The 20,956-nt window shown below is 35.6% G+C and overlaps 1 long non-coding RNA gene across 1 annotated transcript in view; it reads left to right on the top strand.

Moving 5' to 3' along the window:
• Positions 1 to 714: 714 nt before the first annotated feature.
• The window catches only part of LOC136840236 (uncharacterized), a 63,778-nt gene continuing 43,536 nt past the window's right edge, over positions 715 to 20,956 (top strand). Inside the window, exons 1-2 of the long non-coding RNA XR_010853561.1 lie at positions 715 to 853; positions 1,063 to 1,138. This is a non-coding gene — a long non-coding RNA (uncharacterized lncRNA). The remainder of the gene's footprint in view (positions 854 to 1,062; positions 1,139 to 20,956) is intronic.

Below are 20,956 nucleotides of genomic sequence, written 5' to 3'. Positions count from 1 at the left end.
CCCCAAACATTTAAGAAATAAAATAAACGAAGCTTAACTCCAGCGACTGAAGAGCTATCATGCAAGTAGATGGTTTAAATGATTCTTTTACCCTATTTAAAAATACGAGAGTACCCGTTATTTTCTTGTAAACTTCGTCTGTATGTGGTTCGAAGCTCAAAATCGATCAAAGTAAACGCCCAGATTTTTTACCGTCGTCATTGGCTTCATGATACTTGGAAGTCGTCCCCAATATCTGATATAGATTGCGTAGATCCTAAGCAGTATACTGTATACCAAAAGCAAACCATTCTTTTGAAAAAACTCACCTGAGTTCAAGATTAAAAGTTATTTCATCTAAGTGATGAACAGAAATATGCGACAAGCTTGTGTTACAAATTATTTCGCGAGCCCTAAAAGAAATTGTGAGTTACGTTCAGGAAAATCTATTCATCGTGTGCTGTATTTTAAACTTCCATAAAAGACGAGTAAAGGAAGGGAGTAGAAAATAAGAAATAATACTGGCAAAATTAGAGATTTCAAGGATATCCATAGATCTCATTCGGTCATGTTCCAAGAAGCAAGACACTACTAAGACTTTAGAGTCCTTGGCAAACGACAACATCGTTCCAGACTTCCAGTTCGGGCCAAGGTCCAAAGAAAAGAGCATTTGAACCTTCGGACCTTCGACTGTAACATCGTTCTGGGCAGTAGACGTTTAACAGAAGTTTGCGAAGTAATCCTGTTTTCTATTGGTCGTGTTGTGAAGTTTTTACGAAAAAACCGGGTATCACGCGACTGACTACAGCTGGCGCATGAAATTTCCATGAATTGTTGTCACTTCGTTGGTCAATAAACCTCGGGCTTCTGCAAGGTAACACTGGAACTTTACTATATTATTGCTAATATTGTATATTTGTCCTGAGGATTTTTGAATTTTGCTGCGTGTTTTAGTCTCGCACAGATCTTTGGCAGTTAACTATTTCTGTGGGCGTTTACCCATAATCTGACGTGAGTACATGTAAGCGCCAAAAATTTACGAGATTTAAAGTTAAGCACAGCTCTGAACTTTGTCTTTTCCAGGATGTTTGGCACGAGTTTGACTTCCTGTTCTAACGGTTAAAGTTTCACCCTTGATAAAGCTGCTCTCTGGCAACAGGTATGTAGGAGGTATTTTTTTCGCCGAGTTTAGTTTTAAGTATCTTTTCAAACTGTTTTAATTTGTCATAATTTTTTAAAATATAATTTATCATAAATTTACTTTTAAATTTTTGTAATTTGTTTTAAGTTTACTTTGTTAATTTTTGTAATAAATTTACTTTTTAAATTTGTATATACTGTTCTTGAACAGCTTCACTTATCCCCCACCCCTTTCGGGGCGGCACCCCTGGAGGGGTGGGGGAGCCCCCATGTTCTGCATAGTAGGTCGTATGACCTACTATGCAGGTTCTTGGGTGGTTGTGAAAGCTAACTAATCACTCTTTCTTTCAGGTAGTAATTACATACATAATATATTGCTTAGTTTCTTGTAAGTTGAGATAGGTATTAGGTGTTTAAATGTGCTTGGTTGCCTCCCACTCAGTTAAGTTTGCAGAAACTCCCAAAGGTCTGAGGAAATTAATGTTTATGCGATCAAACGGCAATGTTCAGTATTAAAACAATTTAATTTATGTACAGGTCTGACGTCTTGGTATGTTTTACTTAAAATAATTATAGCTTCAAGAAAATGGACCAAGTTTGTGGTTAGGTTAAGTCAGTTAAGTTTTGGCCAATATTCATAAAGCTTTTAACAGAATTTAAATCTTTAAGCGTGAAGTTATTAGACAATAGAATTTTCAGAGGATTCGAACTTTATTTCCTTTATCGCAACCGAAATTTTCTGGTAGAAGGGGTTATAGGAAACTCCCTCAATGTGCGGGTCATGTACGATAATAGGGCTTGCCTACCCGATAGGTACTCTTGAAAATCATCAAAACCATGCAAGATTTTCCTCAGAGTAATGTTTGGATTTCTGCTGTTAGGAGATGGAATTAGTTTCTTGAAGTTGGGCAGTAACTCGAATAGCTAGGAACTTTCTGATCCTGTTAAGACAGTTCGAAGGCAATTTTTTATTTAGTTGAAAATATGGATATTTTAAGTCATTGGTATTTTTTGCATAGTCATTGGAATGTTTACTTTGAGTGGTGTGTAGCCAAGTTTGTCAGGTACGTTCCTTAGTTTTTATACTATTAGGTTGCGTAAAGCATAAGCAGTGTATTTATGATGCTATCTGCTATCATTGAGTTTGTTACCCTGTGAATACAGGCAATAAGTTTACTCTATGAATACAGGCAATAATTTTTTACTTTTTACATGAATACAGGCAATTAAGTTTTACTCTGTGAACTTTTCAGGCTGTTTGAAATTTTTTTAATCTATGAATACAGACAGGCAATGAGTTTCATTCAATGAATACAGGCAGTGAGTTTACTCTATGAACATAGGCAATTAGTTCGTAAACCAATGAACTTTAGCAATGAGTTAGTTACTCTATGAACGCAGGCAATAAGTTTGTTCCATGAACACAAGCAATGAGTTTTTCTTTCAACAAAACACTGAGCTTTTCTTTATGAACACAAGCAATGAGTTTTACTTCTATACAACAATGAGCTTTACTCTGTTACACAAGCAATGAGATTTTACTTGTGCACAAGCAATGAGCGTTACTCTGGACACAAGCAACAGTTTACTCTGTGTACAAGCAATGAGTTTTTACTGTAGCACAAGCAATGAGTTTTACTCTATTCCATCAGACAATGAGTTTTACCTGTGCACAAGCAATGAGTTTTACTCTGTTGCAAAACAATGAGTTTTCGAAGAGTGCACAAGACTAATGAGTTTGTATACTTTACACAAGCAATGAAATACTCTTGCACAAGCAATGAGTTTACTCTGTGTGCACAAGCAATGTTTTACTCTGTGCACAAGCAATGAGTTTTACTCTGTCCACAAACAATAAAAGTTTTACTTGTGCACAAGCAATGAGTTTTACTCTTTCAAAGCAATCACTGTTTACCTCGATTGCCTAGCAATGAGTTTTACTCTGTGCACAAGCAATGAGTTTTACTCTGTGCACAAGCAATGAGTTTTACTCTGTGCACAAGCAATGAGTTTTACTCTGTGCACAAGCAATGGGTTTTACTCTGTGCACAAGCAATGAGTTTGATACTCATAAGCATAGGCAATAAGTCTGATACTCATAATCATAGGCAATAAGTCTGATACTCATAATCATAGGCAATAAGTCTGATACTCATGCACAAGGAATGAGTTTAGAAGTTACTCTTGAATACTGGCAATGAGTTTGTAATGTCCCTCATGAACGATGGCAATAGTTTTGTGATGTTACCCAGGAATACTGGCAATAGTTTTATGATGCCATCTATGAACTCGGTCAATGATCATGATGTTCATCATCACAAAGCACTGAGGCAGTCATACTATCCTTGAATAAGGGCAGTGCTTTGTGGGGCTGGTCATGTAATTGGGTGTGATAATTCATTGCAGACAGTGCGTTGTTGAACAGTTCACTGAACACAGGCAGAGAGTTTAGGATGCTGCTCCATAATCAGGCAAGAGTTTCAATGGTATCCATCAACAGAGGGTTCTGGTATGTGGGATACCCAGTTAACATAATGAGGTTCAGATACCAGAAGTTGGATACAATTGTTGGTACTGCCCATTAATTTTGAGTGAATTCGATGCTGAAATGAACAATCAGTGTTCGCCAAGCCTTTATCCATGGCAATCAGGTGTTTGATAGTATTATTTGCTCCTGGCACTTGAAATGATTAAAGGTCATCAGGCGGTTAATGCATGTGCCAGTATAATTTTTAAGTATACTAAGGTAGGAGCTGTTAGTCTTTCTGAAAATGATTACTTGATCATGAGTATAATCATTTCTCTCCCTAACAAGAACTCACATTACACAACTTCGTTGCTTTCTTTTTAAAGTTCGGGATTCTTTAACTTTACCTTAATTCTTGAAAGATCAAGGATCTTTAACTTATACTGACTTTGATCATTCTTGTTAAATTTTGATTTTCAATTTTCAAGTATCTTTTTAAGTCTTCTTCTTTTAACATACTTTTTCCCATTTGTATGCGGTAAGCACGATGTTACCTTAATTTAGGATTGGCTTTGGGGTGGCATCAGAATAGTACATTTTCTGAGTGTTAATGTACATGTATCGTTTGTTTAGTGGTTTCTATGTATAGTGAAAATTTTTAACTTTAAATGGCGTCAGAGAAATTAGCATTGTTAAGGATAAATGCTTGTTATACAGCCTTAATGCATAAGTATGGTAAAAATGTACAAGATAATCTTACTACAGATGATTACAAGTTTTAGTGGGTAATTAGATTTTTGGGCATCAATTGGAGGAACGTTTTCAGTGGGCGATAACCTTTTAGTCGTCCTCCCACGTGATTATAAACGTTTTCACCATGGGCATCAGAACTTTTTGAGGGCATTATTGTGAGGAACGCCAAAAATGGTTGATAACCACTGCTCTTGATTGTTACAACGTTTCATAGGAGTAATAACCTTTTTGGGCATTGATTGGAGGAACGTTTTCAGTGAGTGATAACCTTTTATTGGGCATTGATTGGAAGATCGTTTTCGTTGGGTGATAATTTTTGGGCAATATTTTGTACGTTTTTGGTGATAACCTTTTTCATTACTTTTGTCCTAACGTTTTCAGTGGGTGATTCTTTGAGGCATTGTTTGGAGGAACGTTTTTCAATTGTTTTTGTCATTGATTGAACGAAAATGTAAATTTTTTGATTGGGTTACAAACGATTTCTTGTAGTGATAAAATTTTTAAGTTGGAACGTTTCAGTTGTATAACCTTTTTGTATGCATTGATTGAAATAAACAGATTTTGTTTTAGAGTATAACCTTTTTGGGAAATTGATTTATCAACGTTTTCATTGATACCCTATTTTTGGGCAAAATTGATTGGTGTTAACGTTTTCAGTGGGTGATATCTCTTTGGGCATTGATTTGTAGTCCTGAACGTTTTTGGAAGGAAATTTAAAATTATTGGTAAAACCTTTTTGGGGCCTTCACATTTTTCGAACTTTGATAACAATAAAGCAATTGATTGGAGATTACAATCTAACCAGTGGTGATAACCTAAGAATGATTCTGAGGAACGTTTGCCATTGGGTAATAACCTTTTTTCCTGCAGTGGCTGGAAAAACGTTTTCAGTGGGTAACCTTTTTAAGAAATGGCTTTAGAATAGCCCGTTTCAATGGGTAATAACAGTGTTCCTTGCACTGGCTGTAATAAGATTTATATTGGTCAAACATCAAAAGGACTACTGGCTAAAGCTCCCGTTTTCAAAAATAACCATTTCAAGGGCTTCTGGAAATAATGGTTTTCCGAGGTAATAAGCTTAAGACAGGGCAATTGGAGGAACGTAACTCATGGTTTTATAATCTGATAAGGTCAAAGTAAAGATATCGTAATTTGCTAGAAACTCTGTTTATTGGCTAACGTTCCCACCAGGAATGTTAATTGCTGTAAGAACATTTTCTGCTCGTTGCTTTTTGTTTAAGGAACTTGCTGGACAGAATTCAAAAAATGTGCAGACACAGGGGGTGATTTGCTTTTGTATATAAAGGCTCTGTCAGCTTCTTTTGTATTCAGTGTGACCAAAATGTCGGAATAAACTACGAAAGTTCTATTCATTTAATTTTCACTTTCTATGACGTGGATTTTTATAATATTCTCTGATAGGTTTCGTGCTGCATTGGATATCCTCGGATATATCTGTAATTATATTATATATACCATTTGCCTATATAATGTTTTTAATTAATAAATAATGGGTGCTTTAGTTTACAGTTCTTGTTTAATAACATTCATCCCCTCAGTGTTCTAAATCGTGAAACTTGCCCCGTCAGGTTTTTTGAGTCATCCATGTTTACAGCTTGTCCAAAGGCAACACAGTCATCATTTGAAAATACTGTTCCTTAAATTCCTCCAGACTTTTCTCCCTTTATTTCTTCAGAACTGAGTTTAACACAAGCATAGTAAGTACGTGTCTCAAATATAAACAAATGTGGAAGGTAAATGGTTGTGACGACTCGTAATTTATAGGCTTTCTTTGAGACAGGCCAATATACATGATATATATGTATAACTATTTTTGGTTAATTAATATATAGGTTACTTATAAGATATATATCAATATACAATATAAAGCAAAAAATATAAATTACGCTCCTGATTTTCTACTTTAGACAATGTATATTCTGCTGAATGGTAAAATTAAATATCAATTTATTTACAGATATTATAAATTAGAACAAATTATATATTTTTAATCAGGTATGATATAATTTTGATATATGAATCGTCAGGTCATCTCGGGTTTTTATAACATGGACAAAGGACCTGGCTAGTGGCTAAAGGTTTATCTGACGTATGTGAAAAAATTTTATAATATACATATTATAAATATACCTAATAATGATTGATGTTAGCAGTAATGATATATAATGTGGTTATACAGTATATGTGATTAATTAGAAAATAACTAAGTCATATAGATTAATAATTCCAAATCAACATACTAAATTAACTAAAGTTATTTTATTAGTACTAATCAGGTTTTCAAAACAAATATTTTAAAGAAAGTGCCGTTGTACGCCTCATGATATTGCAGATAAAGTAACTGAAAGTCTATCACTAGCGAATTCGTCCCATTGAAAGTAATAAGATTTAGCCACCCTCGTTTATCAATTGTTTCGTGCAAGCAGCCCGTATATTACTCCTGATAACAGCAATGTTGAAATTTCAAAATGAAGTTTTCCCTTTCAACCAAAACCTTAGATGTCCATTCTAGGTTTTACAACAAAATGATAAACTGCTCAACTCTGTTCTGTCCTTTGAAAGTCACCACATTTACACAATAATTCCAGGAAAGAGAGAGAGAGAGAGGATTTTAGAGAGAGAGAGCAAGGATGCACTAAAGGCTATCTTAATTGAGGGACAACGAACAAGTCTAAATATTTCAACCATCTAAACCAGGTAATGAAAAGACGTTTGGACATTTAATATGACTGCCGTTATATGGAATATCCATATGGATGTATCATACGAAATGGTATTATTTGTATATATATATATATCTCTAATTGCTATCGTTAAAAACTTATTAAGGAAATAAAAGTAACAATTCCTTGTTTGGAGGAAATGAATTTGTAAATATGAATAGAATGTGGTAAATACAGGTTTTAAAACCACATTACTACAAATGACCCATATTTTACAAGCGAATTCTCAATACAATAGGGGATTATAAACTGAGTGCTGTAGAACAGAGATGGTTGTGTTAAAATGTTATTACCTTTTAACATCAACGCGACGAAACAACATGTAAAGATTTGAATCTTCTCAACTGAAATGCAGAAAAACACATTACAGTGTCACTAATTAATTTCATAAAACGACACGAAACTTACTTTCCAGGATGTTTTGCAAAGTAAAGATTTGGACATATTTAGACCGAATCGTGTTTCTTTGAGAAGACATCTCAGGATGCTTCGAAGATATTCATGCGGAAATCTTGCCGTCGTTTAATATGGGTATACTTAAGGCCAATCTGATATAAAGTGATATTCATCATTAATATCTTGTGAGTATAAAAATCAGTTGAGATATAATTTTGGTACAAATTTGGGTAAGCCAGCGAGGGTTTATGCAGGTCATTTTGAGAAATGAAAGTAGAAGGTTATCCTGGAGAAAATGTTTATCCATCATAACATTTTAATGCTGCGTTTGACACAATGTGAATTTTTAAAATTAGTCGGACCATTAAACAGTATGAAGGGCAAGAAGCTGGCATGACAGATGCCAGGGCTAAGGCGGGGAAGCTGATGAGGCGCGTTAGGCCGGTGCCATAATACGGCGTCGCCGATAGCGGCGAAGGTGCACTATATATACACCTGGGATATTATATTTAAACCAATGAGGATATCAGACTCAATATATTAGGCCGCAGTGGCCGCAGATATGTTATAGGCGAGGAAGCAACGGCGCGATCCGTCCCGTTTCCATGGGGAAACATCACTAGTTCTATGCACGTGGTCGGCCCTGCGGCCACGCCAAGCTATAGCCTCTTTCATTTCTTTCACGGTACCTCCGTTCATATTCTTTTCTTCCATCTTACTTTTCACCTCTCCTATACAATAGTTTCATAGTTGTTATATGCAAGTCCGGGCCTCGTTAAGGACGTGCAATATATAATATCATATGTTAAAATATATATATATTTATAGTCGCCATATATATATATAGACACTATATATTAATGTATTAATATATAGTATATATATATATATATATGATAACAAGGTATACACCGGATAGCAAATGAATTATATATAAATAATGTACCTGCTCTTCCTTTAAATATATATATATAGGGCTCCAGTATAAGCAGTTATATATATAGATATCAGCAAAATATATCTCTCGCTATATGAAGGGCAAACGACGACAATTATATACTTGAACATGCATAGGGTTCCCTAATCCGCTAACCATTCCATAGCCGCACGATTACTTACACAGGTTATTTAAACTTTGCTCTTTTATTGGAGAAAATATACCTAATTTACATTTTTAATAGAACCGTATTACAATCCCTTAATTTAATCTACTTAAGAGCAAGGTGAATATAATTTTATCAGACCATTCAGGAATATTTTATTGTACATTTACAAATAAAAATGTGTATTTGAATGTTTATAATGCCACTTTTTTACTGGGTACCCATTAAGATTTTTCCAGTCTTTATAAATTTTTTATTATTTATTTCATTTTTCGTCTAATAGGGAAGTTTACTTTTAATCCTGCTTTGACTGAGCTAACCAAATCCCAAAACATAGTTTAGCCCTTATCAAATTACAGCAATGTTTTAGTGTGAGAGTCGGATTGTCTTCGAAAAATCCAATTTTAAAATGAGACCATTCATTTCCGGAGATATTGATCTGGAAACAAGTCATTTAATAAGGGACAAAACCAATTACGCAGTTTCTTGCAGTACATTTTGCTGAGAATTAAATGCATCACAGTTTTCTGGCTCTTTGTCAGAGCGCCCCTCGTCATTCTTGATATTCCCATTTTCGCAATCTATCTTTTTCAGTCACGATTGTTTCTGGAATAGTTTTGTAAAAATTTTCACTTAACTGTCTTGTCAGTTTCTCCAGTGCCATTTCAATGTCCTGTTTTCAATTAAAATATGATAGCATTCCCATTCATGTCATGGCACCTTCGGTTGAGCGACTCGCCGCTCATTTCTCGATAAAAGGTGATGCTTTACTGGCGTAATTATTTAAGCTAGTTGACGACATGATGAAGCCAGGGACCTACACCGGCCTAGTTGTGTCACACTTGATGCAATGCCTTGTCACACATCAAATCTCCAGTCGAAGGATTATAAAGCAGTGCAGCATTTAGGTTAACATAATTCTTGTCCAAATTATGAATGTTATTTTACTGTCATTAGGAAGCATATGAAGCTAAAGAGCCAATGCGTCGTAAATTCTCCTTTTTCTATAGAACGACGAACAGTAAAAGATTTGGTAGTTAGGGTTCTTTCTAATTAAATATGAAGGATGGGATCGAGAATTCAAATGTCTAAAGATGATAAACCAGCAAATTGAGCTCACATCTCGAACAGCCGCCTCTCAGTTAGAAGATAAGAATTGCTGGTGAAGAAGGATTAATATAGTTCTATCAAGGTGAGAAAAAATAAATAAATATTATTACATGATTCAAATCAGACTGGAAAAAATTCTAATGTAATACTGTCCCACTGGTCATATATTATAATAATTCAAATCCATATAGCTAGTCTTAATGTAAAAATAAATATCTTTGGAATTCTTGGAAAACTATTTCATAATCGAAGCAAGATGTTTAGTAAGGAGTTATAGACACAGTGGTTGTGGGGTAAAGGTGGAGTGGACGTGGATTGGGTAGGTGGTGAAGCTCTGGACAGGGTTGGTGAATGCATAGAGGACTTTATTCAAAATGGTGCTTCCACAAGAGATGGTTCCTGCATTTACTGCTTGAGATGGTTTCCTCATGAAGCTGGAAACCTTTTATGTTGCCTGCATATGAGCAGAAACAAGGGAGTGGTCCCTCATTTGAACTGTAACGCTTGGCCTTTGGCCTAATGATGCCTGTTAATATTTCATGTTCACAAAATGGTGCTTGCTATAAATAACGTGAACAGGATAATATTTTGCAGTTGATAAGTGGGATTGGGCTTACGACTGCTGCAGTGTGTTTATGGTTTGAGGTAATTGAGTTCTTCTGGTAAGTTCCCAGTTTTTTTCACAGTTTATCTTGGAAAGAATTCAAGTGCTGTCAGCAGTCTGAAATCTGGAATACTGTCATCATTAAGTTGCTTGTAATCACGAAGAATGGATATTAAAAATGAACCTCCCCTTCATTTCTGTTTGCACCTCCGTTCCTTTAACCCTTTTCTCAAAGTGATGGCTCCCTATGAATGTTTTGAGTGAAACCTGAGTTTCCTGCTATTCAAACATCTGTAAAACAAACCTTCTTGGAGCGTCGAGCGGCATTTCAACCTGACCAGTGTCCCAGGACAAAAGTGTTTGGAGGCAACAACCTACACCATCTTCCGGCGCTGCCGCTATGGCAGCACAGTGCGGCGGAACGGCAGCGGCGCACGATCGGAAACGGCAGCGCTGCGTGACACCTTCATTGGTTTGTCCATCCCCATGACACCGCGATACGGTTCGGGCCGAAGGCGACGCCGCATAGGTGAACCGCCTTAGGCAACTCCAATTGCTGCTAGCCTTTAATTATGGAAACCAGGCCCATTGAAAAATGTATATATAAAAATAAAACATTAATTTTAATTTATCGTTGACGTATCAAGATCATAGTAAAATGCTGCATTGGCAACATTTATTTCCAGATCGTTGAATTTAGTAGAGAAACTGGTCTTAAAGACTATCACGGAATTATATGAATCAGAGTCATACTAGCCTACGACTATGCTGAATGAGTGATAGTGACAGTAATATATGAACACAAGGGGATTGTACAGTAGATAGAATATATACTGCACTTTGAACAATATATATATATGACCTATATATATAACTATTATATATATATATATATTGATATATAAGAATGAAGATAGGTATATTATCCATAATATATATATATATATATATATATGGCAGAGACAGAAACACTTTTTTTGACAAGTGCGGTTTTCCAACTTGATCTTAATCATGAAAAGACGTTTGAGGTTGAGATGAAAACACTCACCTTTTTTCCTTTCTCTCTCTCTCTCTCTCTCTCTCTCTAATGTATAGGCCTCTCTCTTCTCTCGGGAGATTCCATTCTTTCTCTCTCTCTCATCGTTTTCAGTTTCACCCACTGAATACTCATTCTCACCAAATCAATTAAATGGACTATTTAAAAAGAAAGACAATAGTTTCTAAAAATAGGTTTATTATTCAAAATAACCCAACAAGAAATAGATAAAACAAAGCAAGATTAAAATGCATAATAAATGAAATATCGAGTTAGATAACTAAACTCTGAACTGCAAAACACTTCTGATTAAAGAAGTCTCACTATAGCTAATAGCCTGAAAATATCCAAACTCACACATACTCCCCAAATCAATAATTAGTCATGTCAAAACCAGTCTACCACATGTTATTTTGAAACAGTCCACACTGTCCTTATTCCGACATCTGTCCACAGACATCTGTCGGAAGAATCAAACATGATAGAAAACTCCCAAAAATATATGAAATGCAAAACACAATAATGGAAAGTGTAAAATGCATAGCCAAGATATGGCAAACGTAACATGACAAAATAATAATATAAAGAGGGTATGAATATTCATATTAAATCTCCCACACCAGTTCAAAGTTCATAATGATTAGAAAATCATGGTAAAATCACAAGTTCAATTTTCTCCCATAAAAACAGAGATTTCAAACTCTACCTTATCTGCGATTTAAGCCTGGATCCTCTCCAAAGCTACGTCTAGACAACTGGGTTCTATCACGTTAATGAACGATCAAACTCACTTTTAGGGCAGATTTTGGCATAATCTAGATCAAATTAAGCACGTACTCACGAATATACATAACTCTGCATCGGAGATCACCTGACTGGCAACATTGCTGAGAATCAAACTATTTGTTGAACACAAAGATTTTACCTCCGAGTCTCTCGACCTAGTTCCATCTGACTCCATAAATTCTTTCATCACATCTTAAAGCATTGAAGCTTGAAATGCATATATGTGTCCTTTAAAATTGTAGCAGCCATATTTTCTGAAATAGAGCTCAGCCACCACATAAGGCGTCTCGCTCTCTTAACGGCAAACTAAAACAAAAGCATATGTATAAAACATAACAAAATAGAGCTATGCTCAATTAGCAATGTCTACTGCACTGCAGCTTTAAGGACTGCTCTCATGACGCACTTCCAAAGTCACTGGGGTTGAGTTCTTAGAGCCTTTACATGTAATCTTACAAACACGAATAAGCTTTACTACTCCACAACAAGAATTATCAGTAAAATAGCTATTAAGACAATTAAAATTGTCGGCATAATATATTCCTGATACTGGAACATCACGGAATCGTCAATGTCTTCCAACGGTGGAACCGTCATTGGCACCTTGGTTGCAGGTACCTCCACTACAAATGCTCGTTATGCGTATGACGCATAATTATCTTCTCGGAACTGTTGAATACAGCACGGCTAAGTAACGAGAAATTCCGTAGACAGGATTCTGCAGGATGCATCGAACTGCTCGGACCCTCGATGAACGAATGTCGTCGACTTGTTGCTCTGGCACATCATTGTAACTGCATACTCCTTCAAAAAACAGCAGGAAGAGTACTGGTGGACTCAATGTAGTAATCTCAGGAACTGTCTAAAGTCACATTCTGTCAAGAGTCTGTCATGAACTAATGATAATTCACAACCACCCACAGACACAACTCGCAACTGGAAAATACTACTGTCACACACACTTCTCTCTAACTAAATTACAACTCGTCTTATAATCAACTCCAGAACCTTGATATTGATCTCCCAAAATGAACATAGTCTCTCTCCATCCCATGTCACTACTGAGTCTCCCAAAAACACTCGAAAAAGGTCTAATAACAAAAAGGTTTCATGTTACTGAACCAAACAAAACCACTAATGCAAAAGTCAAACACTCACAATGTGAACTAATTCCAAGTTTGTATCTCAGAATAATCACAGTCAACTCACCATAAGCACAACAACTCTCTGAACTCCATCGGCCATAAAAAAAATTCTATCCAAACACTAAAAGGTATCATATCTGTAAAAGACATGAAAGTTCTACTCCGGTTAGGCAAATATTTCGCAACACCTGACTAACTCTCAACAAAATAGCAATTGACATAATGGCAATCGCTCCCATGATCATAACAATTACAATTACTCACAATACAGCTCCTTAATTTAAAAAAAAAAAAAAAACTGGAAAAAAAATCCAAACACTCAAATACGATCTCCCAACCGAAAAAAAGATCAGACTTGTTCGGTCCGATATACTAAAGTACCTCGTGGAAAAAAAAACCAAAAAATTAAACAAAATAGTGCGTCAGATGATAAAATACATCATAACACAAACACTAACACACTGAGTCAAATCTCGTATGAAATTATGTCTCAATTCTAAAATCATTCAAAACAAATGACTAAGAACTTCAACATCAAAATGAACAAGAGACAAAAAAAAAAAAAAATAAATATCATATATATACAAATATCAACCCATTTATCCCTCTAACTATATACAAACGTTCCATTACTATATACAAACATTTCTTTAACTTTGAAATATGGGTCAATTTCGTCACTCCAGTGTTTACATCTTTAACTACAAATCTATTCCCTCTTTTGATCTCTACAATCTCAAAGGTCCGTGGAACTTCGGACTTAATTTATAATTCAGATCATTCCGAACATTCACTTTAACAAACACTCTATCACCCATCGAAAAAGCTACTCCCCTCGATTTCGCGTTACTTTTCTCTACCATTGCACGCGAACTAAGTTCAAGTTCTTTACTGATACGTGCAAATCTTTCTCTCGCTGTATTTATCAACGAAGTGACCGTAACATCACCCTGAACACACTCTGGTAACAAATCAAAAGGTCCTTTCAACTTGTATCCATACAAAGCTTCTGCTGGAGATATCTTAATTGTGTCATTCATCATAGTATTGATACTATATCGCACTTCATCCAAAGATCTGTCCCAATGTGTATCGGAACCTCCCACGTCATCGCAAAGCTTCGATTACTTTCGATTCGCCCTCTCACACAACCCATTTGCTTCAGGTCTATACGGGATTATAGATACTTTCTTTATCCCCAACAAATTAGCAAGACCGTCTAAAGTCTTATTAATAAACTCCCTACCATTGTCTGTGATCAGACATTCTGGAACACCATATCGACAAATTATCCCCTTAAAGAACGCTATAGCAACTTCCTCAGCTGATTTGTATTTCAGTGGGAAAATCTCGACAAAGCGAGTCAACTCATCAACAACTACTAATAAATGTCTATAACCATAAGCGGACTCTGAGAAGTTACCCAGAATATCCATATGCACTCTCTGAAACGGCCTATGTGGTATGGGATATGAACCCAAACGACACGACACTGTCGTCGCTGGCTTATTCGCATTGCAAATAGCACACTTCTTCACAAAGGCTTCTACTGCGGAAAACATATTTTTCCAAAAGAACTTTGACCTGACGTTTTCATACGTCTTGTCTACACCCAAATGAGGAGAACCAAATTTACAATGTACAATGTCTAGAACTTGTGGTACTAGACTCTCTGGCACGATGATTTGTGTAATCTCACCCATGCTTCGAGTACTTCGCAAGTTATACTTAACTTTCTCACCAATAAATTATTCTCCAACTCTAGACCAGAAAAAGGCAACTTATACCTTTCTTCGGTGAAACTCCTTAAGAAATGCCTTAGCATCTGACAACAATTTATCTTCATCTTGCTTTTGTTCCAGCAAGCCTATGTCCCAAGTGACATTTTCACCCGTAATATAACACACTGCGTTACTCTCACTATCACGAATAACAATCTCTCCCGAGACTGCCGACTCACTATTTCTCCCCGAAGTATGCACTGTAGGAACGTGTATGTCCTCTACATGCGATCTCTCAGAACTACTAATATCAGAGACATTAGACACCAAATATTTACTCTCTTCTCCCACACAGGATTCGGTGTGTATTTCCTCATCCTCGACCGGAAAATATCTGCTCAATGCATCTGCAACTACATTATGCTTACCTTCAATGTATTTGAGGTTTGCATCAAAATCTCTCAATGTTAGGAACCAACGTGCTCTCTTGGGCGACAAATTTGGCTTATTAAAAGCTCTAACAACGGTTGATGATCTGTAAAAATCTCAACTTTATTTCCCAACAACAACATCTTAAAATGAACAAGGCTAGAGACGACTGCGAAAGCCTCCTTGTCCACAACTGACATCAGCCTTTCGTTACTACCACGTGTTTTGAACTTTCTGCTATAAAAAGCAATTGGGTGTAATTTCCCCTCAAATTTCTGCATCAAACACGCACCTATACCTTCCTGACTCGCGTCAGTCACTAAGGTGAACGGTTGACTAAAATCTGAAACTTCAAAACTGGTGGGTTCACCAAAGCGTTCTTAAGCTTCTCAAAAGCTAATTGTTGACTATCACCCCAAACAAACTTAACGTCTTCTCGTAACAAATCTGTCAATGGAGACGCTATTGTAGAAAAATTCCGCACAAAACAGTGAAAAGAAACCCGACATACCTAGGAACGAACAATCTGTTTCCTGGTTTTGGGAACTGGAAAATTCACAATGGCTTTAACTTTCTCATCATTCACTCTAACTCCCTCTTTAGAGATAACATGTCCTAAATAGACAATTTTCTCTTCAGAAACTCACATTTGGCCAATTTGACCTTTAACCCAGAACCGTAATCGCTTGAGGACTTCTTTTAACACCTTTAGATGTTCTTCAATTGTATCTGTGCATATGAGAATGTCATCCATGTACACAAACACCGACTTTCCTAACAAGCCATGAAGTACTGTGTTAACCAGTCTAGTAAATGTTATTGGGGACCCTTGTAATCCAAAAGGCATCCTATTAAACTCGTAATGTCCCTTTGGTACCGAAAATGCTGTATATTTACGGCTACTCTCACAAAGGGAACTGTAAAAACCCTTGCATCAGATCTATAGATGAATATATATTCTTGCCACCGATCTCAACAAACAAATCAGGCAAACAAGCTACAGGATATCTATCTGGGCATGTTTTTCATTCAATTTACGAAAATCTACACAAACTCTGATACTACCGTCTTTCTTAGGAACTGCAAGCAAGGAAAATTAAACGGAGAATTGGACGGTCTGATAATGCCTTCCGACTCCCACTTCTGAACTTCTTTTTCTACTTCTTCCCTGATCTTAAAAGGAATTCGATATGCTGGAATATATATGGGATTTGTACCCTTTTCTAGGCGGATTGAATGTTCTAAAACATCTGTAACTCCTAATTTATCTCCCTTCAAAGCAATGATATCTAGATATTCTTTCAACACTTTCTCTACTTTATCTGAATATTCAGGATAATCAACTTTAGCCAAGTGTTCATGTAGAACCTGACTTCGGAACTGTTGCTCCTCGTTAGGAAACATATTCCCGTCTCCACAAAAACTCACTAATTTATGCTCTTCATTAAACTCTTCAAAATCAATTACATAAGTACCCCTTGTGATATTTTTCACTGAGTCTTGATAGCTAACTAATTCTACTGAAGTCACGCCTGCGACTGAAATTTCATTCACTGACACCCGTACTCACAACGTCTTTGAATTTCTCGGTTCCCTCAACAACGCACACTTGAGAAGGAAACTTTTTCTCTTTCAGCGACACTTTAACTAATGTAGGAACTCGCGGTTGCAATTCAATATCTTCCAACAAAAATCCTTTGAAAGATCTTTGCGGAATATCTTCACTCTCTAATGAATGTGTTACACATGTCTCAGACTGTGTCTTAGGTTTCTCACAAGTTTTTTTCCTGTGTATATATGGAACAAAACAACCTGACTCACCTATTGTAATCCCCTGAACTCCCGTAAGAATGTTGATGTTATGTCGCATACAAGAAGGGTGTCCTAGCAAAACCATTTCACCTAAGGCTAATCCTTCTATGACCAAAAATGATTCTACTATTGTCTTTCCACCGATACAAAGCGTAAGAAATGACGAACCTAAAATATTCAGTTTCCTCGCTTGTACATCATCACACTGTCTCACTAGAAGGGACTAATTTGCACTCTGGAAACCTCGAGTGAAAAAGGTCAGCATTTACTAAGTTAACTGAGCTACCAGAATCAATGAAAATAGAAATTTCATTGCCATTAGAGAATCCACGTACAATCGGCCTAGGTTCTAGTGACTCTACGACCTGATTAGTCATTATCCTGTGTCCGTTTTCGAACTTATCTTGTGAAAATTCTGCTGTTCCTTTGTGTATCTAGAACTTGCATCATGTGGAATTCTCCTGTCATATCTAGAAAAACCTCCCAGGACTTCCCTGAATAATCTCTACTCTTTGTGGCTGGGCAAAATCTCCATCCATGATCTGAAGATTTGCAAACTGAACAATATCTCACTCTGCAATTTGATTTACTATGGCCTATTTTATCACAATTAAAACAACGTATCGTTGTGACTGATCTCTCTGGAATTTTCTTCGATTCTACTCGTGCACATGTCTTCGCTGTTGCATCATTTCCCGAATGCGAGCGACTATCATTATTCTGTGGTTTGGAAACCGCAGCTGACATCTTTGCACCTCCTGTACAAAACTACTGTCAGTGTCGGGCATTTTGCTAGATTTTTGTTAATCTGTGCAAACAAAAAGGATTCATCTGTATCCTGATCAATTCTCTTATCAAAACTATCTACAATTACATCTGGGACCGACGTTAAAAGGCAAGCAAAGTGTAACAATCTTTCAAAATTATCTAAGAGATATTATTTCCAGTTACCCATGGAGAACCTGTTATAGATTTCTTTAACTCAACTACTGCATCAAATAAATTCGCACTGTATGTGACTAGTGAATCATTGCCCTTCTTTATTTTGAAAACTGGGCAAATTCCGAACTGCGCATTCACGTTGAACTCCGCCATAAGTAGCTCATAGAAATTTCTGCAGTTCATTCCAAGTTTTACACCTTCTGAACCCGAAACTGCGTGCTCGTTTCCCAATATCTCCTTTATCTAAATCCAGAAATGATTTGCCTCTGTTAAAGCTTCAGCGCCATTCGTAATTTTCTTGGAATTCAGATAATTGTTCACTGACTCAATGAAAGTTTCTATATTTTGGGTTGGCTTTCCATCAACTAACCCTTTAAAATTTGTAATTCCTGCACAAATGTTCGTCACTTTATGCACCACAATTGATTGGGATGTGCTTGCTGCATCGTCCGGCATTTTGTGAGTAATCACGCCCTGAGCGTAACAACATAAAAAAGAAAACCAAAAGAACACTAGAGAAAGGCACAAGTTACCCCCTCTAAAAAGAAGAATAGAAAACGGCGTTCTGCGCAACTTACGAGAATGGGTACTTACCAATTTTGAAACAGAAAACGAAGTACCTATCTCTCAACTTGCTAACCTGTGACGTCACCTACTCGAAGACGAAGCAAAAAAGACACCCAGCAGCGTTTATTGTTGAATCATCACTTTGCGTAATTAACTCACAATCGCCACTATTCACACTTATTTGGGTATTTTGTTAACCCCAAAATTGCTCTAGAGATCATCCAGATCTATTTCACAACTCCCCTCCCAGTACTCGAATAGAAACGGAAAAAAAAGGAAAGGTTCCCGTATTTCACACGTAATCACGACCTACTCAGTCATTCAACACTGACCCTCATCTCTTAGCTCTTAGGTGAAGTCGCCTATGCCTTGGGCATCAACGTTACCAATTAGTCTCTTTAGTAATCTCCTCTTTCGCCATCATTAAAGACATTAAAATCATGCTGCCACCAATTTAAAATCAAACAAGAACGGCTGCCACTTTCATTCAGACACACCTGCCACCCTTTTCAGGAAACAGAGCGTGCTCAACGATCTTTCGCTCATGCAACATATACATCTATTTTCTCCTCTTTCTCTCTCTCTCTCTCTCTCTCTTTCTCCTCTCTCTCTCTCTCTCTCTCTCTCTCTCTCTCTCTTCTATCACCTCTCTCTCTCTCTCTCTCATCGTTTTCTCTCTCTCTCATCGTTTTCAGTTCACCATTATGAGATCGCACTCATTCTCACCAAATCAATTAAATGGACCATTTAAAGAAAACGCAATAGTTTCTACAAAAATAGGTTTATTATTCAAATAACCCAACAAGAAATGAATAAAACAAAGCAAAGATTAAAATGCATAATAAATGAATTATCGAGTTAGATAACTAAACTCTGAACTGCAAAACACTTCTGATTAAAGAAGTCTCACTATAGCTAATAGCCTGAAAATATCCAAACTCACACATACTCCCCAAATCAATAATTAGTCATGTCAAAACCAGTCTACCACATGTTATTCAAACCAGTCCACACTGTCCCGACATCTGTCCACAGACATCTGTCGGAAGAATCAAAACATGATGAAAACTCCCAAAATATATGAAATGCAACGTTACAATAATGGAAAGTGTAAAATGCATAGCCAAGATATGGCAAACGTAACATGACAAAACAATAATATAAAAGAGGTATGAATATTCATATTAAATCTCACACCAGTTCAAAAGTTCATAATGATTAGAAAATCATGGTAAAAATCACAAGTTCAATTTTCTCCCATAAAAACAGAGATTTCAAACTCTACCTTATCTGCCGATTCAAGCCTGGATCCTCTCCAAAGCTACGTCTAGACAACTGCAGTTCTATCACGTTAATGAGTGAAGTCAAACTCACTTTTAGGGCAGATTTTGCGTAATCTAGATCAAATTAACATATTTTTACTCACGAATATACATAACACTTCTCTGAGAAGATCACCTGACTGTCAATATTGCTGAGGAATCAAACTATTTGTTGAATACAAAGATTTTACTCGAGTCTCTCGACCTACTTCCATCTGACTCCATAAATTCTTTCATCACATCTTAAAGCATTGAAGCTATGAAATGCATATATGTGTCCTTTAAAATCATAGCAGCCATCTTTTTCTGAAATAAATATATAAAAATATATATATTATATATATATATATATATAAATATATATCAATATTCAGCTTATATATATATATAAATATATTAGTCCAAATAAATAGATATATATAATAATTATGCATAAATATTATAAATTATTAAAATTATTATATAATAAATTAGAAATTATAAAAAAAAAAAAATAAAAAAAATCTTAAACCAAATAATATAAATATAATCTGGCGTTAAATAAAAATATCAATAAACCTATATATAAAAAACATAAAAACATGACAAAAAATAGATAAATTTTTAAAAATAAATAAATAAAAATAAGTGATTTTTAAACAATAAATCAGTTTTGTGAAAAATATATAAATAAATATATAAAATATATCATATTTCAATTTTTATTATTTATATTATAATAAAATTTCTTATAAAAATAAATTAATTAATAAATAACAATAATAAATTGTAAAAATAAATCTGAATTTATTACTAGTTAAAAATATATAATAAAATATGTTATATATAGTATATTATATATATATATAAATATACATATAGCACTTATTATAATATATATATATATATAAATAAATAAAT

The sequence above is a fragment of the Macrobrachium rosenbergii genome, chromosome 7 (assembly GCF_040412425.1).
Source record: "Macrobrachium rosenbergii isolate ZJJX-2024 chromosome 7, ASM4041242v1, whole genome shotgun sequence".
In the NCBI taxonomy this organism is placed as follows: Eukaryota; Metazoa; Arthropoda; class Malacostraca; order Decapoda; family Palaemonidae; genus Macrobrachium; species Macrobrachium rosenbergii.
This window is presented reverse-complemented; position numbering and strand designations above follow the sequence as displayed.